Here is an 8,672-nt window from a genome sequence, read left to right as displayed (position 1 = left end):
GAAGAATACCGAAATAATGCCGAAAGGGTTGTTCTTAGCTGTCTTAGCCGCAGTGTCAGGTGAAACGGTCCTCGACCCCCCGCGGCACCCTTTAATGCACTTTGACGTGGCCGTGTAACCGCTTCCGCGCACGCTCAGTGTCATCGGAATCGTTAACGCGAAACCTGTTAACCGATTAAATGGGATCCTCTAAGAGTCTCGTCCTTCGCCGCTGGCTCTGATAATTATCACGGGCGCGCAGGCAGCTTGTTAATAATAGCGTTCAGCGCGCGCAAGGGAACAGGTTCGAGATTAACGTAAGGCGATTTCCACGGGATCATCGTTTCTGGACCGTATCTGTAATTTTTAATCGCTCGCTACTGTTGCTCGCCACACGCTAATCGAGATCATCTCAATTAATTCTGCACTTCTGTTTGTCTGGAATTTAGGGCGAGCCCAGGCGAGAAATTTATACGCTTTTAAGACCCACGCGGCCTTAGCGGAAAGTCTTGAAAAATCGGTTCGGTACGAAACGTGTTAAGAATGGAACTTTCTCAGCGAATCAAAAAGATATGAGAAAGTGCAGCGTAGCGCCGAGGAACAGACGATTTTCCGCCCAAGCGTTCTCGATGAGAAGAGTGCCGCGGACGAAAGAGGAAACGGCACGTGACGATCACGAAAATAAAGGAATCAAATCACTCGACAGCGGATACCCTATTTTTCCATCCGTGACATTTCACTCAGCAACCGGTAAGGGTAGTCAACGGGGCACGATCGCCGCCCGACATAATTTATTCGGACAATAAGCGTGCGTCCCTTCGCCTCCCTTCGCGCCCCACCGCTCGTGGCATCAGTGTCATGGCTGTGATGAGCCCCTCAATGACAACGGCCAACATAATCTGTTCCCATCAGCCAAGTAGACATAATGGGCGCGTCGACCGGGCCCTAACAATGGGGCGGCATTTTAGAGGAGAGCGCTGCTGGAACTCGAAAAACTCCCGCTGTTACTGGAGGAAAAAGTGAAACGACTCGAATAGGCCAATCCCAGGAGATTCTAAACGTGCATTAATTAGAAACAGCCATTTTATTCCATTCATTAACGCATTCGCGATCGCTGATGTGAATTCACGTAATTTCAAATTCATATTCCTGGTTACGAAAAAATTATGAAAACCTTCTTATTTTCTACGCTACATATTTACAACATTGGCATTTCAAAACATTCAGATTTAAATGACACTTTGTACGAATGTAGAACGTAATAATGTATGCAAGGAGCAATTTTTTTGGTGTAATCTTTTTTTGGTACGAGATGGAGTAAAGCTGTCCGTATGAAAATCGTTCGTGTTTAAAATTGCTTATAGGTTACGCAATTTTTATTTAGAACATTATTATTTAGAATATAATTATTGTGATGCTCAGAAAGAGGACACAGTAATAATACAGCAACATACATTAAAATAACAATTGATGCTTGCAAATAGAAAAACGAAATTAAAAGCCCAGGTAGTGGATACATACAAGTATTATTATGCTCAACAAAAATGATCATGTCCCTTGGAGCTGACGATTCAGTGCAAATGACTAAAACAAACCAGATATTTTCTTTCCCAGAATAAGTTCTCGCCGTGACACAAATAACTCACCGAAGAGGAACGATGTTATCCTACCCCGTCACCGAAACGAAAGTATCTCACAGCCGAGGAGGAGTTAGAAGAAACGCGTTAGCCAGAAAGATTGACGACATCGCTAAGGGTAGGAGGAGCCCACCTGGCATCCCTTAACTGCGAGCGCAGACGGGGAGAGAGCGACGTCGTTCGTCGTGCTTCGCTCGAAACCGGTGAAAACGTACGTGCGGGCCGGCCTCGGCTTTGCTTTATTAAATTCCTGACACGAGACGCTCTGGGGCACGTGCAAATATTCATTCACGGCGAAAAACTAGGGTGCCCCGCGACACGGAGCGCGCGCCTTAACGCTAAATTCAAGGCGTGCCTGGGCGTGTGATTTAGCTACGTCGCCGAGTGGTCTTCGTTTCGTTCCCCCGTGAATTTTAATACCCCCACGTCTTGTTTCGCGACGACGAAATGCTTCGGTGCAGAATTTTAATCCAGGAGGCGGTTTCATCGAAAGAAATATGCCGAAAATGCGGAGTCTTCGTTGCCAGGGATGAAGAAGTCATCGTGTTGTTTAGATACATATGTATATATGTTCATTAGACGGGAATACAGATAGTCCATACAAATATTATTATTAATAATACTTAGTAGAAAGTATAACATTCGCGGGAAAGAAAATATGAAGAACACTAATGTAAAACAGGCAAATTTCTGCACAAATTAATTTTCTCATTATTGAAAATGTATGTACACCTGTATAGTCTCTCTGTACCAACAGCAAGCACTATAAGTTGAACAACCAACATCGAAAAATAATAAATAATACTAAACGAAGAACACCAAAGTAGAACAGGCAAATTACCGTACGTCATTGAAAGGCTACATGCAAAAGTGTCGTACGTCCTGGAACGACCGCGACACAGCAAAAAACAAAAAGGAGTTGAAGAGGCCGAGGCCTATTCTTCGGCGGCGATCACCCCAGCGGCAATGTAACAAATCTCCCACCAAAGAAGTTACCAAAATCTAGATCGCTGAAGTGCAGCGATCCTGATCCAGCGAACGGCCCTCCCGGTTACTCGCTAATTGACTACAATGCCCGCCGCGTATGGAGCGCATTTTCTGTTTTGTTACCTCAAAACAAAGCCAACAATGCGGCTGATCCGTGAGTGGCCACTCGACCACCATCGCCGTAGCCCCCCGCCGATTTTTTCCGTCCGAAGCCTTCGACAGGACGCGGAGGACGACAAGTCGCTCGAGGATCGGGCGACGAAATCGAGATTGTAACATATAGTCGAGTGCCCTTTGTTAACCCACCGACGGAGAGCGCAATTACATCCTCGCTTCTATTGTAACTCGACAGCTTTTTGTTACTGTTTCGTCCTGTTGCCTTGTTCCGACCGACAGCGAGGGGAGGAATGGGGGAACGGAAGAGAAAGAAAGGCGGGAAACCACGGTGGAAAGAAAGGGAACGAAATCGCAACGAGGCTCGGTACGTACGTGGTACGTAGACTTTGGAACTTCCCAAAGGTCAGCCTCAGTTTTCTCGCCAGGTAATTATAGGAGGAGAGATCTGAGAATAGTGCGTTAGGTAGTCGAGAGGTGTCGAGGGTTTTCTTTTTAATTTGGGACGTTGGAAGGAGCTGCTTCTTCTTCGACACTGTTCACAATGGCTTTTTTAAACTTTGTGTAATTATTTATACACTCAGGAGCTGTAGCTGTGCTTGATCGCAGCTGCAGCACGGGTTTGGCGAACCCGAGATCATTGTAGGGAGGGTTAGAGAAAATGATGTGATAAGAATGTAACTTGTGGAAGAGAAGAAAGTATGCGGATACGTTTCGTGGATAATCGTAATAAAGTCTTAGTAAGCCACGTTGTTCTGTTTGAGCTAATTGTGGAAGAAAACGGAGTAGATTTGCATGGCTTCGTCACTGTTAAAAATTAAACCAACCATAATTATTTATAGATATGTTGAGAAGGACTTGGAAGATCTGATCATTACAGGTGTAATCAATTTTTCTGGGGCAACTCTTATTGTTAGGAAACTAAAATGTGTTCTCCTTCATTAAAAGAAAAAAAAATAATCCATAGCTATTTAAAATATATAGTAACTATTAATGCAGTACAGTAAATATTGCTCAGGCATTAATATACCAAGGTTGACAAAACATCCAGTTCGGTAACCCGTTGACAAAGCTTGGCCGAACAACAATAGCCACTAATTACAATAATCATAAAGCCGTCAATTTGATTTTAATAAGAGAACGAACTCTATTCTGATGGCTCGGATAATGTTCCCAGCGCGGACCGCGCGGAAAGGAAACAGAGCGGAGGCAAAAAGACAAGAAGTAGACGATCGTAACAATAAACTGAAACAAAGACGGAAGAATACAGGGACGAATGGCATTGTTTCTCGAAATGACCCGCGTGTTACGCGCCCCATTGGCTCGTCTCGCGGCAAGGTGCTGATGTGCTCGACCGGTGGGAACCACTTGTCGACCTCGTGGTCGAACCACACATGCGCTCACTCGCGCAATTAGGCGGCTGGTATCGGTACGATTGCGACAATGGCATCGGGGAGGTCTGTTTTACCTTAAGGATACATTCTAGTATAAACGTTCAAAAGGAGGGGCTTCTTTGGGAATGAAAGAATGGAAAACTGTAAATTGTACGGTAATATATAATTTTGTATCTAACGAAACGTATGTTTAAGGGTAAACAGACATTTTTTTGGTGACATGTTACTAATATTCTAAGAAAGTAATGATACGAAAATTTTTGTTTATTTTTCAAGATACTTGATCTGATTTTATAAATTAATATATAATAAATTTATAAATAATATATATATATATATATATATATATATATATATATATATAAATAAATTGGTATTTAAATACTCACCAATCCGATAAACCTGTTTATTTATTGGACTGGTGGGAATTTCATTAAAATATTCTTAATTATTTCTTTAACTCAATATCTCTTAATTACATAAATGATCGACTATCTATATAGATTTATGAATTCAAATTATGTGCCAGACGTATATCGTATTATTAAATACAAAATCATTTCCAAATGTACGATTCATCATTTTTGTCCCTTCGATTTCCAAAGAAGTCTCTCTGTTTTTGTACTTTTACTCCAAAATGTATCCCTAAGCAGAGGAATTTTGGTCCGATTGGCGGCCTGCACCAGCAAACATCCTCAATCATCTCGTCGTCACTGTTCCCTGTTGTTTTCGTCGCTATTGCTGGCCCTGTTGTGATTTCCATTCGTGCCCACGTCGGTCTCACCATCGTAGCTCGAGGGATTATTATTCACTCGGCCGGAAACGTTACAGTATTACATGCTGAAAAGCGCTGCCTCCTCGAACAGAAGCACCACTCTTCGCGAGTGGCGCACAAGGGTGGCCGACGGACACTGAATGCAGGAAATCGTAACATACGGTGCCCTCGAGGGTTTCATTAAATCGAGATGTTAATTGCGTGCCGCACGATGTGCTTTGATTCTTCTTGTTCCGATTTTTCGCTGTTCTGTCTGTTTTGTTTCTATTCTTTTCGACGGGGCGCTCTCGCAGGAGGTTCTGCGAATCGCGACGCGGCGGTATGCGGATTGAAGTGGTCGTTCTTGTTGAGGAGCGAACGCTCATTGGCTGACACGAGTGTTAATGAGAATTGGTATGATATTCATATTTTGTCATTCTTGAGGCACGGAGAGTTTGAAATATTTTGCAAAATTGATTTGAGTCGGTTCTTTGAAAAGTCAAACATAAACATCCACGGTCTAATACCGATCGCTTTGTTTCCTCACCTTGTTAAAGGAAACTTGCGACGACCAGAAGAAACAGTATTTACATCTGCTCGTCCCAAAAAAATTCTTGCGAATCGGAAGCCAGCTCCCTTACGGGACAAACATTCACCGATATCTTTGGGCGGACTGTTTACCTGAGTAATTTGTCAGCGTACAATGTTCGAATCCGAAATCCTCGAGCCTCGAGGCCCCGAAGCCTCGGCGGTCACCTTTTAATCCAAGCTTTGCGGCCGTACGAATGGTTCTTTGCCTCCATCTAGCCTCCGATGTGCGACCACTCGCCCGACCTTCAGAAATAGCCAACTTCTTACCATTTCTATACACTTTTCTTCGTTTGTCGTATTTCCTGCTGACGTTCTATTTATGCTTGAATATTAAACCATCAGAAATAACTATCGGAGTAATATGTCACCATTGTGCAAGTTGATCCGAAATAAGTAAAACATGGATAATGTTTGAGAATTAATCAAAAAGAACATTCATATTCAAGACTCATAACTAAAATTCAAGACGTACCGATACCGATTGCAAAAATGTTTCAAAGTGAAGAGAGCACTCGAATTTCAGACACTTCTCCGCTGAAATATTTGTCCTCATCTAACGGATAGAAGACAGATCGTAGGAACTATAAATAATACGTATTGGACCCTGGCAATGATACTTCAATGCTGGAAGTGTCAACGTCGTTCTTGAAGAATAATCCGACGAACGTTATTCCATTGATCGCCTGGAGTGCTCGAGGTGTTAGACTGGTAGCCATCGAGGTCTATCAATGTAAACAGATTTATGAGCAAAGGGACGCTGCGACTGTTAAGTGCCAATATTTCAGAGCTCAGCCATGCGAATCAGAAGAGTCACTCGAACGCTGTTGGAGCTAGCGTCGACGTACTTTTCGTCCCGCATCGCTTTTTCATTCCGTGCTCGCGACGAAAGTATTCGTGAGAATATTTTCAGAATTCTCGAATGCGATTCTTTCGAAACATATTCTTGGTCTTGAGTCAAACACAATTTAACCTTGGTTGAACGATGGACCAAAACATCGATCATGCAATTGTTTAAATTGTTGCCCATTTGGTTTTATTTGTTACTTATTTGTTTGAAGTAGAATAGTAAAAGTCATATTACAAATTATATAACTCTCTAAAAAATAAGTTTCATAACAAAAACTATTGTTTTTACTTTTTCATAGAGCATTATTTTTAATAACGTGTTGGATGGTGATGGACAGTCCGGTATACAATTTTTAAATCCTGAATTTCAATAACTTTTACAATTCAAAAACCAATTGATCCTAAATTGTTTACTTTCTGCGTGCATCTTTTCGAAGAAACCGTTTGATCCTTAAATAAATTCAATTACACCGCAGAAAGTTTCAATAAATAAATACCTCCGCACAATGTCTGGGCTGTGTTAGCTTGATTGTATCGTCGAACAATCAGCCCCCGGACGGATCATTGATCCAGGATCATCGTTAAAAATAACAGAACGTATATTTCGGGGGTGCGTGACATTCGCTTCACAAAGAGCTCGATGCAGACTTCGTTGGCCGACTTTCGTTGGATGTTTCCAATGCTTTCTCACCGGTCAGCCAAGATGATTATTTACCCGTCTTAGTGATTACACCTCGGTCTACCACGGTAGGAAATGCCTCTAAATATACTGACAGCCTCGAAGAACTCCGACGCGGGCGGCCATTGTACTGCGATTACCACTCAAATCACCGTAAAATTCCCGTGAAATGCGTTTCATTGTGCCTCGGTAGCGCAGGCAAAATTTAGATGTTCCGGTTACCCTGAAACGGTTTTTTTCCTCACAGACGGCAAGAACAGGGACGTCTGGAAATCTTTTCCTGAACGAGTATCAATTTTCCTTCGTTTCTCACGCGTTTTTTAAATAAAAAACTTCAACTTTTTACTATTAATTAAATTTCACTTTTCTATTTAATATTGTGATTTGTTTCGCCAAGAAAATATATGAAATTGCACTTTAGAAATTTGATTTCGTCTATGAAGTAAATACAAAAACGTCTGTTTATATATTGTACAAGTAATTAGAAAATTTATGGTTTTTATCCACATGTTTAGTAGGACGGCGTCCTTTTATTCATAATTTAAAGTTTGCTCTATGCAATGAATAAATATTTAAATGGGATGCAGCATTTTTACTATACTAAAGTAATAGTATAATGAATAGTTTTTTTTTTTTATTGAATATAATTTGAATTTCATATTTATATGTACGTTATGCGTGAATAATTATGAAAAAACATATTGAAATTCTAACCTGGTATTCACCAAATTTGTCTAACTACAGAATATGCGACATAATTAATCTTCCTGGTCTAAGGAAAGCTGGAGGATGATAGATTCAATCAAGTAACAGATACGAGTGATTTGTAACATTTTATTTACATACTTCTAGAGCTCTATTTACAATTAGATGCGCGCCATGGGCGCGATAATATCTTCGTGTATTTAACCTAATCATTGCTGTCTAACGTCGATTTCTACAGATGCACCGTATTTTACATTTGTACATGCGATTTACTTCGTCGGTTATACTTGTAAACCTCTTAAATCGCCGTAAAGTCCAATTAGAATCTCTAACTACTCCTACAACTCCCATTCTCGTACGTTAATAACGAAATTTAATATCCCATATAACTTATATTGCCACGAACGCGACTAAAACAAAGTACTTTTTGCAAATGTTAAAGGGTTTCCTAGATTTCTAACATCTTAAATTAAATTATGCCCTTTCTCTCTCTTGAATCCAACGTAGTTTCATTATAAGTCAATTACGTTCCTCAAATATAAAATTATTAAAGTATTTCGTTGAACCCATAATAGGCAGCTGCTGGATTATTGCGATCATCGTACCTTGTACGATTCCTTGCTCGAGTATGATACAGTAATACAAAAATAATCGACGCGATCCACTCTCTCGTGGACGAAGCATTCCTCTCTTCGTGGCATCATTACTTGCGATAGGTTTCCATCACAGCTGATTTTGTTCTTCGCTATCACTTCTGCTCGTAATTATTAAACTGCGAAGTTTATGCATTTATGGTTCAAGAGAATATGACAAATATACTAAATGTAACGATTCCAGAATATATTCTACGTTTGTTATAAATATTTTTTGTATGTTTTCCATACTAGTGCATATAATAAATGCATAAATTCCGCAGTCTAGTGATTATACAGTTCCCATCAAATATTGCTTTTCACTTCTTCGATAAGACGTCTTAACTAACTCAA

The sequence above is a fragment of the Hylaeus anthracinus genome, unplaced genomic scaffold (assembly GCF_026225885.1).
Source record: "Hylaeus anthracinus isolate JK02 unplaced genomic scaffold, UHH_iyHylAnth1.0_haploid 11997, whole genome shotgun sequence".
Lineage (NCBI taxonomy): Eukaryota > Metazoa > Arthropoda > Insecta > Hymenoptera > Colletidae > Hylaeus > Hylaeus anthracinus.
This window is presented reverse-complemented; position numbering follows the sequence as displayed.